The following is a 15,857-nucleotide window of genomic DNA, read 5'->3' as shown; positions in this document are numbered from 1 at the left end:
ATATGTATATTGTGTATAGATTATTAGACAATTTTTAATGGGAAAATGAATAATTTACTGTATTTAATGTATTATATTATTAAATAACATATAAATGTGAAAAATAAAACATTATAAGCACTTTCTGTTTATTACGTATTAATGTATTATGTTTCACGGGCATTAACGAATAATTAACTACCTACCTAAAAGTCATGAAATCGATTTAACCATAGTATTTACTTGGATTGAATTAAGGACGACGATTTAAATATTGAAGAAACAATATTTCAAATACGCACGACAGCTTGTGTAGGCGTAGTAGCTATAACGCCTGAATTATTATTTTAAACAGATTTACGCAACCTTCCCATAACAGTAACATTGTAGGCATAAATATAATATACTATTATTATTATTATAGGTATTTCATATCATTTACTTTTACAGTACGTGAATTATGAATAATTCAGCTTTGATATTTTAGAAAACAATCACCTACCTATTCGGGCTATTCACCTGCACGGTATGATTCATATTTTCATATTGCATTGATTTAATTTTAATATTTTCTTTTTTCTATACTTTTATTGTCTGTACAATATATAATTAAAACGTGTTTACATTAAAAAACAACAACAATTTCTTAGATTTTTGTTAAAATTTTCTAAAAATGTCCATCATTGATTATTATTTATTAATAATATACATTATACTTATATATTTAATTAATTTGAAGTTTGAACAGATAATAATGTTAAATAATTAACCTTTTCGGTATAAGGCATAGACACAACAGGGCAACAGGCATTATTTATTAAAGTAATAGTCTGATATTAGTAGGTCAGTCATCTTGCGACTCGGCAGCAGTCGGTTCAACATAAGATGTGTAGTCTCCATTTAACAAATGCGTAACATAGTAAATTTATATAACGTTAAGCCACGTAAGTTTAAAAATTAGGGTGAATCGACCATTTATGAACTTAACGATAAGAACATTATCTATGTTTGTATGTTGATTTTTTACGATTAATCAGTTTTTAAGGGAGTTATATGCATTTTTAATTTACGCTATATATATATATATACACAAAACTCGCTAAAAAATTGAACTATACTAAAAACCACCATACGATCACATATAATCTCCTTAGCATCAAGTTTCATAACAGGTCGATTCACTCTAATTTTTTAACTAAAGGAGCAAAACATGATCTGCTGAGCGTAAATTTGCCGTGTTACACACTCGTAAAAAGGAGACAGCACAAACGGGTGTTGCGTTCTCTCATAATATCATCGGTCGAGACCGTGCAAAAACTTATAGAGAAGTATAACGGTTAATTAGTAATTACTAATTATCAAACACGTCATTATCAATACACTAATAAAGTGATGTATTAAACTAAAGACATCGGATTCGTTAATATTCGTTTGACGCGAACTCGCTTAGGTACTCGTTTTTACGGCACGGAGGTAATACTCGCGGGCGTGGCGACATCTCACGAATTCGATATCGTTTTACGCATTCGTTGCGTCGCCGCGACGGCCGTCCGTGGTCACTTGTCGACGGTAGATGGCGCTGTCTGGTGACGCGGCGTCCGGACCGAGCGTAAGAAACGTTCGGTTTCGAGTCGCGGAACGGACGCGAACCGTCGGACCGCCGCGGACGGTGGCGATCCTCACCGCGCACACGGTCCGCCGGGTCGGCGGTCACTCCGGACCCCGGACGGACCGAATCGGTGCGCGAAAAGTCACCGTGCCGCGCAGGCACTCTGCACGGACGCCGCGGGACGTGCGGTGCATAAAGCCGGGTGAACGCCGGCAATACGATCGTGCCTTAAACTAATGAGTAAGGAAAATTTACAAGCCTTGGTGACGCTTGGCTTCGACAGTCATATACTGTTACCTTAAATTTTTTGAAGGGTATAGGTCGTCCCCTTGACTGGCTCGCCTACTTTGCGGGCCGGTCGGGCGATAGCGATCTGCCCTATGATCGGTTAATGACATTTCGAACGAGCGTCCCCCCCGCGATGTCATGTTTACAATACGTCTTCACGGGACCCGCTTACCGCGGGATCGCGCGCGTAAAAGTTTATTAGTACGATTGCTAAGAGTGGACTCAAAACGTTATTATGAGTACGACCGATGATATTCTATTCTGTGGTACGACGAACACGCGCGTTCGCTCCGAGCCGTACGTTATCATCAATCGTCGTCGATGTTGTTTTGTTGTCATCGTATTCAGTGTTGCCAGTAGAGCCATCTGGTGACCAGAATTCCCGGATCGCGTTTCGCTTGTTTTTTTTTGTTCGACGCGAGCGAGAAAAAGTATAATAATGTCGTACGGTTAATATTAATTATTAAATATTAATAATTATCGATGATCAGATTCTCGTGCATTAGCAACCGTTTATCCAGGAGAGTTATAAATCCGAATCTAATAGCGAATTGAGGATTTAGTTTAAACACGGTTTTGTTCCGCATAAAATTGCACGATTCAGGATTTTTACATTACAATGCGTTGGGTTTGAGATGCTCAATTCTGTTTTATCGAAAAACACGCGTTTTCGTGGTATTAGTAGTTGTTATTAGATATTACAGATTTAATTACATAAAAAATAATATTTGCTAGTGGCGTATAAAAAATGACATCAACAACCATTGAACCATACGAACGTCTAGTTGTAGACGGGCTATATATTACGTATTATATATTATTTTTACTTGTGAGTTGTAAACTGTAGGTAGGTACAACAATAAATCATATAAATCATAATAATAAAAATACGCCTATTACATAATTAGTGTAATTATTAGCGAATACCTAGTGAATAGTAGTCAATGTTAACATTACCAAAAAAATACTAAATAAATAAATATTTAGTATCTTAATTATTTTTGATAATTTAATACCCATAAATGAATATCTGTAATTTTTAGTAAAATTGAGGTAATACTATAATGGTATAGTAAGTTATAAAGCGAAAGACATAATAGTCTTTATTGTTGCAACACAAAATTATAAACACTGCGTTTTTACATAAAGAATATTATTGTAGATCATATTAATTGTTTCATAAAATCCCATATTATCAGAAGTAAATATAATGTACCTATTATTAAAATAATTAAATAAATATTTTTATAGGATTTGTACAAAGAATAAGTACACTTAAATAAAGTGACCAAATGTGTATACAATATTATTATATTATTACACGTTAATCATCAACTTTTATTATACATTCGTTATATAATTTTTGTAATAATAATATTATCCATTACATTAAGCAAAAGTTACAATATTTATTACAATGTACATGTAAGAGGTAAAGAATATTTTAAATAGAGCAGTCTTGTATAATAAAACGATGACTTTTATCGAGTTGTTCACTGCAGCCTAAGCGCCGACGGCAAAAATGTAAGCGAAATCAATTATTAAATACACCAACTTACCTACTAACCTACCTATAAAAAAATATATTAATAACTAGTATTTTTGCATGGCACCTTGCGCGGTAGAAATCATTCGAGTCAACTAATTTAACCTGCGGTTAAGTACCTGACATGATTTGAATATGTATAATATTCAGTATTTCACACACACTCACCTGCTGCTCTTATTTTATGTGTCGTTATTATATCGTTTAATATTATATTATGTCTATGAAACCTCTGAGCCGTATTACCTATCTTTCAGTAGGTGTTTTAAATCGCACTTACATATAATTACTGCTGGTGAAACCGTAATAGCTATACATGTACCTATAAATTATTATAAATATTATGTACTTATGCTATATATAATATCAAATATGAGCACAAGGTGATTCTTTTAAATATGAAAAATTTACTTATCGGAATGTATAAACATTTATGAAATATTTTTTATATAATTTGAAACGCCTATTACAAAACATTTCTTAAAAACATGTTTTTACAATTTTTTTTGTAAACAATCCGTAATATACCTACACTTATAATTTCATATTTCTAAACACATATTTCTCTAAAAATTTCAATGTGTAAAAATCAAATTTTGAACAAATAAATAATTAGTTCTACCATTTACGAGTTACCTATGCTTAATTATTATGTGACTTTATACGTCTTATATTCAAAATTCAATTTTTTTATAAAAGTATGTTGTCTTCATAAAAAAAAAAAGTAACAGATAATAAATAAAGTGAAAAATATTTAATGTTTCGTCGAAAATGCAGTATTACCAATATTTTATAATTAATTGTGTAAAAATAATTTTTAATCATTTATTCTATTATTGGCTCGACAACGACTGTTAAAATAATATTATATCACTTGTTCATACCTATGTAACGTATATTTGGATATTCATAATAAATGAAAAATAATATATAATACTATCAGCTACGTGACTACGTGACTATACGTAATGATTTTAGTTAAGTACTTATGGATTGGGAGGAAACCTGTTCTTCTATAAGAACGTTATAATCGTTATATTATGTCACTAACCAAATAAATCATAATAGGTGAGTACATAGTACATACCGTCCTGAAAGGTTGTAATTAAACAGTACGTATAATTAGTTCGGTTATTTCGGTCGTAAGTTAAGTTTAATTTGGCCTTTTACAACGTTTGGATTTGACACACCTACTTGCAGTTATCGGTTTCTGTACAGTGTATATTTATTACCTATCTACCTGTCCTACCTACTTTGGTTTTTTTCGTTTTCGCCCATATACTTACACACAATCAGAATATGTCAACATTATTTCTGTCGTTGTTTCGTTCCCTCCACCCACAGAATGGTTTTAATACGCCCCTACCGCGTTCATAATATACGAGTGGTAGGAAGGCCAATGTTTTGGAATTGTTCCCATTATAATGGTAGGTGCCCGTAGGACCTTAACTGTTGGCCTGTTCGGTGGTAGTGTGGTACGACTCACACAGTAAGACATACTTCAGTTACTGTGCTTGTAGTAGACACACTTCTGGCATCTCTATTCTTTGTTACTCTCACAAGTCACAATACCTGTATTTATTGTTATTAATTAATATACTATTAAAGTTTATTAATATTATTATTATTATTTTTTGTGATAACGATTCTGAGTTGAACCGAGTAATGTCGATATTATACTGTGTAGTGAATTTTTTTTTTTTTTACAATTATGTATTCAACGTGCACAATCCATTTTTTTAACTGGATTGTTAAAAAAAATTCTTCGAGTACTTATATTATTTTAATGATGGAAATCGAGTTAATGTATAAATTAGGTGTTAATTTTTACCGCGTTGGAATAATAAAATAGTATTAATTTCTAAAATAGTATACACTGCGCCATCTATCGTACGGTTTAAACGACGTTAATGAAGATTCATCATCCGTATAGGTAGCAGGCTATGTTCTAAAATTTTACTAATAATGATATTAATATTATATTATTATTGTATATTTTTCCATATTATAACTCGTATAGTCGTATGTACCTAAGTTATTTGTATTCTCGAGACAGGCATTATAAGACAATATTGGAATACTGGAGATGTCTAGATGAAAAGTACTTATATTATTATATATTTTTAAGGTAAATGACAAAATACGTCTTAATAAGTATCAACGATTACCAAAAGTCAATTGTATTCGAAGAGATTCTTATTATCGTTTCGTGTAGAAACTGTAGTACTGTATTTGATGATTACTATAATATCTTACTATTAAAACGTTGTACGTATACATATCGAATGTTTTTTATAGACAATATTTTAAAAAGGCTTTTTTACCAGTTGTTTCTGTAAGTGCTATTACAATTGGTTGACAATGATTTAACTGTTTTTAAGAAACTTGGAAACTCATTTGTTCTAATGCAACGTTTTATCATTATTTTAAAAATCATAGCAATAAATAATAATGCTGTGGTGAGAAGTGAAACGACTAACAGCATGAATGACCTAAACCACCTGGTCTCTGCTTCAGCAGTAGTTTATTTTACATTTTATGGTAGGGCGATGGATTCACCTTGGATTATTTTTAAAAATTAATTTTAATATTCCAATAAAATACATACTTATTTATAGATTAATGGTATTTTTATAATGCAGAACAAAGCATAATGACATTGTATTATAGATGTATATATATTTTATAGATATTTTGTATACAAATGTCAACAAAACAATATTACCTAGGTAATTAAATTAGGCTCAAAATATGCCTAATACCTATTGATTCTGAAAAAATAAATATGGTGTATTAAAAATTATTGGACTATATTAGAATAAAGTATGCTTATATATTATCATAATTATAGCGCGAGTGCCCGAATATCTGAACGATTATGAACGGATAAGACTAAAGAATTAGGTACTCAATGGGTAGGCATGTTCATATTAATGCATGCCATCGAAATATCAAAATTATGCCAGATAATCATTATTGACTAAAGTCTAAAAAATAGAAAGTTAAAATAAATTATTTGCGTTATTATAAATTATATTAATGACTATGACCATGTATAAATAATAATTAAGTAATTATTTATGCTACATAATATATTTGTATTAGGTAATACATTTAATTTTAGCAAAAGTATGTAATTTATCACAGTGTTAAGGTGACTTATGATGGAAAGTGAAGCGGGGATCTCCTTCGAGTATGTGAGTTCTACCTAGATAAATACATATTCGTTAATCCCTTTCCCCAAGACAAAATCCTATAAGCATGGCATTTTACTATAGTATCTTCTTTTTTCTGTTGTGAGGGCAAACGCTATAATTTTAAAAACACAAAACACCAATATATTACATACACCGTCCGTTATTTTTACTTTATGGTCAACTCCGGAACTCCCTCAACTCATAACAACAACAATAAAAATAAATAAATGATAATAAAATTACTTTAGGTACCGTAAAAAATAAACAAATATTGACGTCAACGTGAAATGCATTTCGACGTGCCGATGCGTGTGTCAATATAATATTGTGGTCACGGCAATGAAAATAAATTTAAATGTAGACACCTAGTTATATACATATTACATATATCTACCACGTGCCTAATCTATACTGCTGTTATTATTTTAATATTCACCTTAAAATGCAAAAGGCTTCATATTTATCTATAATCTATTCTACAATAATAAATTATTATTAAATAATATCGTAAAATCATAAATTAATAAAAACGTTCATAACTTAATATTTTGAAAGCCTTTAAAACTAGTAAACCCTGATGCCAAGTTGCAGATTTAATTCAACATTAAAACGTTAAAAATCAATTTTCTTTCAGTTTTTTTTATTTTTATTTTCATATGGAAAATTAAATTACCGTCTAAATTATTATAACATGTATATCTGAGTAAAACGATTTGACTGAACAATTAAGTTGAAAATACATACTAATAATACACGTTTACGTAAAGACTAGATGTGGGTCGAACTCCAAAATATTATTTCGAACCGAAAAATTCAGTGTGATGTCAAAATTGAACCAAACTTTTTAATTATACTTGATATACATAACTATAAACCATTACCATATACATATTATATGCGCATAATTTTTAAATTGAATTAATATACAATGATATCCATGCGCAATTAACCAATGCATATAAATGTGGTACATAGTGCGATTATAATGAACATAAAACTCTCCACGTTAAAAATAAACTAGTATAGAATATGGGTATATAGTATACATACAGTAGGTAAACAAAATAAATATTTAGCAATAAACACCGGAAAATTTTTGGTTGAAGTGTTTGATGTTCCGGAATTTTTTTGAAATTCTATTTTGAATTTCGAGTTACTTATAGAATTTTGAACTTTTTGTTCGTTTGGTTCGTTTTTTTTAAATCTCGGTATGATTTTCAAACTTAAATCGAATCCTAATACGTAATTCGATTTTTGTCTTCAAACAGTTCGACGAGTCACCTCTAGTAAGAATGTGGTAATACTCAATGATAATATCACATCACGATAAATAAAACATCGTTATACTTATATGTATTATATACATATTTATATTAGTTTTGGGACATTATGTTTATTTTGTGTCAGATAAGCAAGTAGCGCTGTGACATTTGCCAACTAGATGGATCACCATGAAAAACTGTTGTGTAGACATAAATTCATACAGAGTACCTACCTATATTATTATATTATGTTCCTATAGAAACCCTTCAACGAGTTGCAAAAAATGGGCCCTTCATTGAACAATGACTTAATATATTATTATATTGACTGTACATTGTACATGCTGTGATATAACATGAATGTACGGTATAAAAATTAATAGCTATATGTAGGTATATTTAGTACGGCCTATTTCACAATATATTCGAAGTGATATAATAATTAATAGGTTTAAAAATCATGCTCTTATACAGATAAATCTTAAATGATACATTAGGTTTACTTAGGTTAGGACTTAAACGCTTATAGCTCGAGTTTTCAACAATAATATAGGTACTTTTTTTTAAACTTTCCTTTTTTATATTTTTAAAATAACTCAATAACTAACTATAATGTTGATTTTTCGTAAGTAATTACGAAATATAAAGTTATAAATGTATAATAATATTTTATAAATTATATATTTACTATACTAAGTGGGTAGGTTTTAGTTTTTTTTATCAGTCACCCATCTCTAACAAATGTTAAAGAAGTATATTAATTTATACCTTTATCGATGATGTGTAACTCAGCTGTATATAGATATGTCTAAAAGTTTTAAGTGTATGACATCTGTAACTAACTTAAAAACTTTCAATTTAAAATTCATATTATTATGTAAGGGTCTTCATCAAGACTGCAACCTTCTGAATATGTTATCTTGTAAGTTGTTTTAAATATTCAAGAGTTAAAAATTTAATTTTAAAGTTATATTAACTTAAAAATTATTTTAACAAACATTGTACTTACCATACTTTAAAAAGTGCTTGGGATATAAATAACTTTTTGTATTTTAGTACAAATACAATGATTGAAAAAAAACATTAACTATTTTAATTATTATTAATACTTCGAACGATTTTCAAACACCATGAATATAAACAAAATGACGTACAATTTTAAAATTAAGTAATTATTTATTTAAATTTACTATGTGTCTATGTAAAATACTAGTTCTATAATTACAAGTAAAAATGACTAAATAATTAATATCATTATTATTACTTATTAGTGCATGTATATTGTATATTAACTTAATATTTTTATGTAGATATCAGTAAATAAATTAAGCTTAATTTAAATTTAAAAAAAAACTCATTAAGTTCTTCATAACCTTCTTGAATAAATATACCTTTTATACTTAACTTTTATTAACCTTTTATTTATATAATTAACTAAGTGCTATCAAAATGACAAGATGGAATTCAAAATAAATATACTTTTTCTCTTTATATCAATTTAATGTTATAAAACATTGATTAAGTATATTTAATCAATAGTTAAAGCATAGACAGTTAGTAGCTTATTCTTATTGTTAATATTCAACAAATATTTGAAGTTCTTTGATAACGTTTGAGAAGGATATATTACCTACACAAAAAGGATTCTAAAAGAAGCGAAAGAAAATTAGCATAAAAAAAAACAGATCCCTATTATTATAATATACGAGTAGTTTGGGTTTATTCGAATATTTCACCGGTAAATGACTATACATATTATATATCATTAAAGTATGTAACACAAATGGTATTTTGGATGTACCTATGGGCTATGTATGATGTTGAATGTTGTAAAAATATATTTCTATAGTCAATTTTATCTTTTATTATCAAACTTATAAAAATAAAAATAATAAAAACAACAACATTTATTACATTTCATAATATTATATCTACTTTTTAGAAGTGTTTTTATTTTTTTTTCATTCAGTTTTTTTCTGACGACTGCATTCTGATAATAAACTTTATATTATGTATACAGAATTGTTGCGTCTGTACAATTAATTTAACAAACATTTTTGGAGGACAAAAAGGTATAATTTTTTTGATTTAAAAAAATTACTACCAATCTGTGATTTATATACACTAGGTATTATACTAGAAACATAAACACCTTTCTTAAGGTATATTTTCCTATCGTCATATGAAAATCAGCGCAGTAAATTAATTTTTTTACTTAAAAAATGCACAACAGTACAGGAAAATTGGTTTTAATCATAACAATGGAAAATAAATTATGTACCATCGAGACATTCACAATTTTTAATAGATGTGCTCTTGTATTGATTTGTTGAAAAGTATAGTATGAATAAGGAACCCAGAATATCGTGTGCACTGCATTTTCTAAATCAATAAGTATAAGCTTGGAAACACGATTAAAATAAAAAGGGCTAATTATCTTGAAAAATTGTTTTACCTGTTTTGAATTTAAATTATGCGTGGAGTTATCTTAATAAAAACATATGGTCATTAATACTTAAAAAAACTAATAATAATAATAATAAAAATATTTGTTGTGGTTTATAATGAATTATGATCTATAAATATAGAATAAACATTTTTTATCAGAAACGGGTATTAGATATGCATAGAAATCTAAAAAAAAAAATAGAAATTAAAAAAAAAATTATACTACCTGTCTATATAGTAAGATATTTATCGTGGTAATTAAAATAATACTATTTGCTGTTAGTTTATGTTAAAATATTATGTCGTTGGGAATTCGGGGTATATTTTCAACTCGACGACTAATTGTCAGTTTGTTATTTGTATGCATTATTAAATTATTCAATTATTCAAATAGTTTTGTATTTCGGTCAATGATATAGTTGGAAATAGAATGGATGCATGCATCAAACGACAAGCTCTGTGGCTTAAATTCAAATTATGGAATATCTCTGTGATATATATTATATATATTATATCGGAAGTAAAAATAATCTATTTAAAAAAAAAATCAGTGGAAATATTTTCTATTTTTTTAATAGGTATTTTCCTCAAGTATATTTTTTTAATTTTTTTTTTTTAATTTATGAAATTAATTCTGTGATAGAGCAAATAAACATTTAATTTTTTAATTTATTATTTTAGTCATTATTTTTTCCAAAAATAATAAAATATTTTAATTAATAAATTGTTTGATTTACTAATATTGCTTAAATGTAGTACTATTTTTACTATTCATATAAGTTGTCACATGTCGTATTGTCGTATATTATATAACTTCCAATAATTTAACTATTGATTTTACAAACCAATTATTTGTATATATTTTTCCTCTGAATTTCTATGGTTTATTTTTTATATTCTATTGACTTTTTCAATTTTTGGTAAACATTTTTTTCTATTACATATAATAATAACATTGTAACATTAAATAATGTTTTGAAAGTAGGTAGGTAGTAAAATAAAAATTATTATATTGGCGGTTAATTCAATATGTCGCGCTGGGAAAAAAAAGGTCACGAAGTCTATTATTTCAAATTCTCCGCTGTATGTTAAAATTCTCATGTGCCTATAATAATTTATTTAAACTTGGCCTAGCGTAGTAATTATACTCTTTTAAAACGATTTTCGGTTTAAACGGACATAATAATTTACGAAATTTGATTGTTTAGACTTTTAATTTACCGCTAGCAATATATATTATTATTTCGGACATTTTTGATCTTTGGTAGTATATACACACTCTACAAGCAAAAGTAATTATTGATGTGGTAATAGTAACTGGTAGGTCTTAAAAAATATATATCCTCAAGACTCTTGGATTTACCAATCGCTTTTCATGGTAGCTTATTATGTACCTATCATATATTATGTAAAAAAAATCAGGTAAAGTTTATTGATTTTACAAGAATTTTCATAATTAGTTAAAGTGATAACATTTAAAACTAAATGAAACGCATAGAAACTATAAATAAATTAGAATCTATAAACCTCTTCAATAATAATATAGTCTTTACTCTTTCCCATTAAAGATCCATAAGTGTGATAAATGATAATATCATCAAATGATTACATCGACTAGGATGGAGAACTTGAATAAGATCCTTGTAATATTATTGTTGTTATGAGAGAAGATTATTATAATTATTAAAAGCCAAGTTTCTGGCTTTAACAGACGTTGTTGCCGCAGAAGTAGTTTTCGCCATTGTTATCCGAACGTCCAGCTGACCTTTTCATCCCGTAGAATTGACTTGATAACTTGACTATGTAATTTAATATATATCATATATTGTAACTAATTATTAGTAAGTTGTACTACGGCGGATTTTAACATTTCACATAATGTATAGTATATTTTATCTTGAATTACCGTTATTATTATCATCGTTGTATATATATAACATGTATATACAATGTGTATGTGTATATGAGTTTATGAAGCGTTATTATACATTATATATTTCATATTTTAGATAATAATAATAAATACTTATGATCGTGTTATATGACCCTTATCTATATTTCTCAGCACGTGCTTAAAATACTAAAATATATTAGGTATCATCCTCTCCCTATATAATCACAAGCGGTCACTATATATTTTTGTCCCTCTCTAACTTACATTAGCCGGATTATTGTTTGTCGGTACAGTCGTGGTATTATACTTGGTCAATGGGTATTGAGGTTTTCACAAAATGAGTTTTCACATACTAATACATTCATATGCGTACACAATGTAATACCAATACCATATTTAATAAACACACACACACACACACACACACACACACACACACAACACACACACACACACACACACACACACACACACACATATATATATGTATACATAGATACAATAAACGATAACCTATTTGCTATGAACTGTTGATATTTTGAAAACTGTTTTTAAAAATAATTTTATGCATAATTTTACACTATTATGATTATTTATATGGTAAAAGTGGTTAAGTTTTAATTATATTCATAAAATAAAAACCTTATCTTAAAAATAATACTTTTAAAGTTATCACCATATTATATATTGGAATATTTTTTAATTATATACCTAAAATTATCATTTTTAATTTTAATTTAATTAAAACAATACTTTTTCAATCAAATACTAGGTATATACTATTATTATACTCGTTTAATATTTTTTTATAGTTTAGAAAAAGCATAATATTGATGAATTCATTATTTAAATAATATAACCTTAAAGAAAAAAAAACTGTTTTTTTATTTAAACTATGTATTAAATAGCGAAGGAAATCTTTTAATCTTTAAGTTAGGTATGTAAAGAAACAAATGAATAATTGAGATAAAATAAGATTTATTGTAATAAAACATTTTACACAATTTGTCTAGTTAGAATTTGATTTGTTAATATATTCATTATGTAAATATTTAATATTATTTGGCTTAGTAGTTTTTTTGTAAGACAAAAAACAACTTTACTTCAGTCGAAACAATAGTGGCATAATTATGATTTTTAAATTTAATATAATACAATATAATGAAACATAAATTACTTTCAACGCACTTCTACAAAATGATAATGGCTGATTTTATTTGCCTTTAGTATATTTAGTTTACAATAAGCATACATTTGCCCGGACAAACAAAAACAATTATGCGGTTTAATTACTTATACATATGTATAAAAAAAAAATTAATTGTATAATTATAATTTAATATAATTATAGGGATACGTGTTAAAATGATTATCCTGTACATAAAAGAATAAATAGGGGTAGACTTGGCGCCTTTTACATCATTCTACTAGACAATAGTTGGTTACACCCACAATGATAACATTTTGCGAAATGTGTTCTTTTGTAGATTCTTAATGCAATTATTGTTAAAACTATAAACGAGTAAAATAACACAAATAATATTGTTTATGGTATTTTTATATGTTTTAAGTTATTAATTATTAACGATTGCAAATAGCTTAAAAACATAATAAAGTTCGCAGCTAGTAAACAATATTATTCTTATAATTTTAAAGTATTTTCATTTAACCATAGCACTTCGTTTTTTATAAAGAATTCATGAGATACCGTAATCTGTAAGCGCTGTATTAAGAATAAAAATATAGGATGATCATTATTATAAAATAAATATCCCTTAAATTAATACAGAATAAATGTACTAACACCAAAAAAATAAATTACAATCTATTGTATTTAATAAATATTGTATGTTTTAGGAAATCATTGTTTTAATATAAAATACGTTCCTAGAAAATAGGTAAAACAATTGCACTATCAGTGAAATTTTCAATTAACTATATTTTAACTATATTTTAAATTGAATACTAGTTAGTATAATATGCATTAATTATAAATAATTCTTTATACATTATTCATAGAATATTAAATTTTTTATAAAATATAAGATTTGACATTTTCTGGTTAATTGCTTAATGCATAATATATTATATTACAAATAAATTGTTGAATTTTTAAAATTATTCAGTGAAAGTTTTTATACAGTATATTTGCATAATATTTACAGGTATGGTTTTTAAATTATCAAATTTTAACTTTATATTAAAATTGAACCACATTAGTTTTATGAAAAATTATGAAAAGTAGCTAATAATTGAATATCATGACAATAATGTTATTTTTTATAAAATGTTAGCTACATATTTTTTTTTTAAAAAAATTATACCTGCTATAATTAATAAAGTATATATAAATATATAAGTGTGTCATCAATGCTGTTCTACTAGCCGTCCATAGTTGGAAATATGTTTTTTGTATAATTTTTGAGCTTCGAAAATCGATGGCTACTATATTATTAGTCAGTTATTCAATGTTTTTATTTGCAAACTTTGCGTGAATTCAAAACAATTACTAAAGCACAAACTAAAACTAAAAATATTAAGCATATATTTTTTTTTGCGTTGTATTATTAGAACATTTTGGTTTCAAATTATTTTTCTATATCATTATCTATTAAATAATGGAGATAAATTAAATATTAATCATTCTATTTTGGCAATATTAATAATAATTAATATTGTGTACGCCTGATGCCATATTATGTATGACTTCATTTGTTGATAAAAATATATAACTCCACATATAGGAATAACAAATTATTAATAACTATATCGTAAATAAAAGTTTTTGTTTTTTACAAAAATATGTAACATATATTTAAATTGAAAATTCTAATGAATAAGATTAGATTATTATTTATGCATTAATATATTAATATAATAATAGTATTTATAATAAATAAATGAAATCTAATCCTGTATATTAAAAATCAGATTACAGAACGACTAATTAGTAAAAAATTAACACTTATGTTATGTCATATTTTGTATTATAAATTATATTTCCACCAATTTAAGATACTTTATAATTTAGTATAACACTAATCTTAACTATGCGTGAGTAAAACAGAGAATAAAACTGAAAAAAATTGTTAGAGGAATTTATAATCTTCTTTATATGGTTTAAAAGAAAAGAAAAGATCAGGCTTGGAATAGTTGTTGTTCGAAAACTACTTATCCTAAATATATACTTTGACCAGCAAACAATGATAATGGACTTTCATAGTTAGAACTTCTTGTGTATAAGTCACTACCCTCGGGCATTAAGTAAACAGTACCACCGAATCGGAGAACTTGCACTTATAAATCATACATTGTTGTGGATAAAAATAAACTATGTAATATATTGGACATCATATTATGACTATATAGGTTGTACAATTCTTGGAGTAAGTTTCTGCGGATAAAGTGTGTAAGATTATATAAATTGAAAATGTCATTGTAATTTTTGACGATGTTTGAAGAATTAGTATTCGGTGTTGTGAGGGGAAGGTGTTGTTGGTTCAGTGATGATACTTGACATATATACCCCGGTGATGGATATGTACGTCCCACCATCATTGGTCTCTCAGGACAAGTGATAGCTTCGTGTTAAGTGATTTAGCGATGAGATCTTATTATATATTCATCATGTTTT

General features: G+C 27.0%; 1 protein-coding gene and 1 non-coding gene across 9 annotated transcripts in view; both read left to right on the top strand.

The window, feature by feature from the left end:
* The window catches only part of LOC114129135 (Kv channel-interacting protein 1-like), a 390,998-nt gene that overhangs the window by 232,225 nt on the left and 142,916 nt on the right, over window positions 1-15,857 (top strand). The gene's annotated exons all lie outside the window — the stretch shown is intronic.
* Window positions 1,812-1,968, top strand: LOC126549502 (U12 minor spliceosomal RNA). Its single transcript, XR_007603616.1, has one exon. It is a non-coding gene; the product is annotated as a U12 minor spliceosomal RNA (small nuclear RNA).

The sequence above is a fragment of the Aphis gossypii genome, chromosome 1 (genome assembly GCF_020184175.1).
Source record: "Aphis gossypii isolate Hap1 chromosome 1, ASM2018417v2, whole genome shotgun sequence".
NCBI classification, from domain to species: domain Eukaryota; kingdom Metazoa; phylum Arthropoda; class Insecta; order Hemiptera; family Aphididae; genus Aphis; species Aphis gossypii.
The sequence above is the reverse complement of the archived record's forward strand: the minus strand, read 5'-3'. Positions and strand labels throughout refer to the sequence as shown.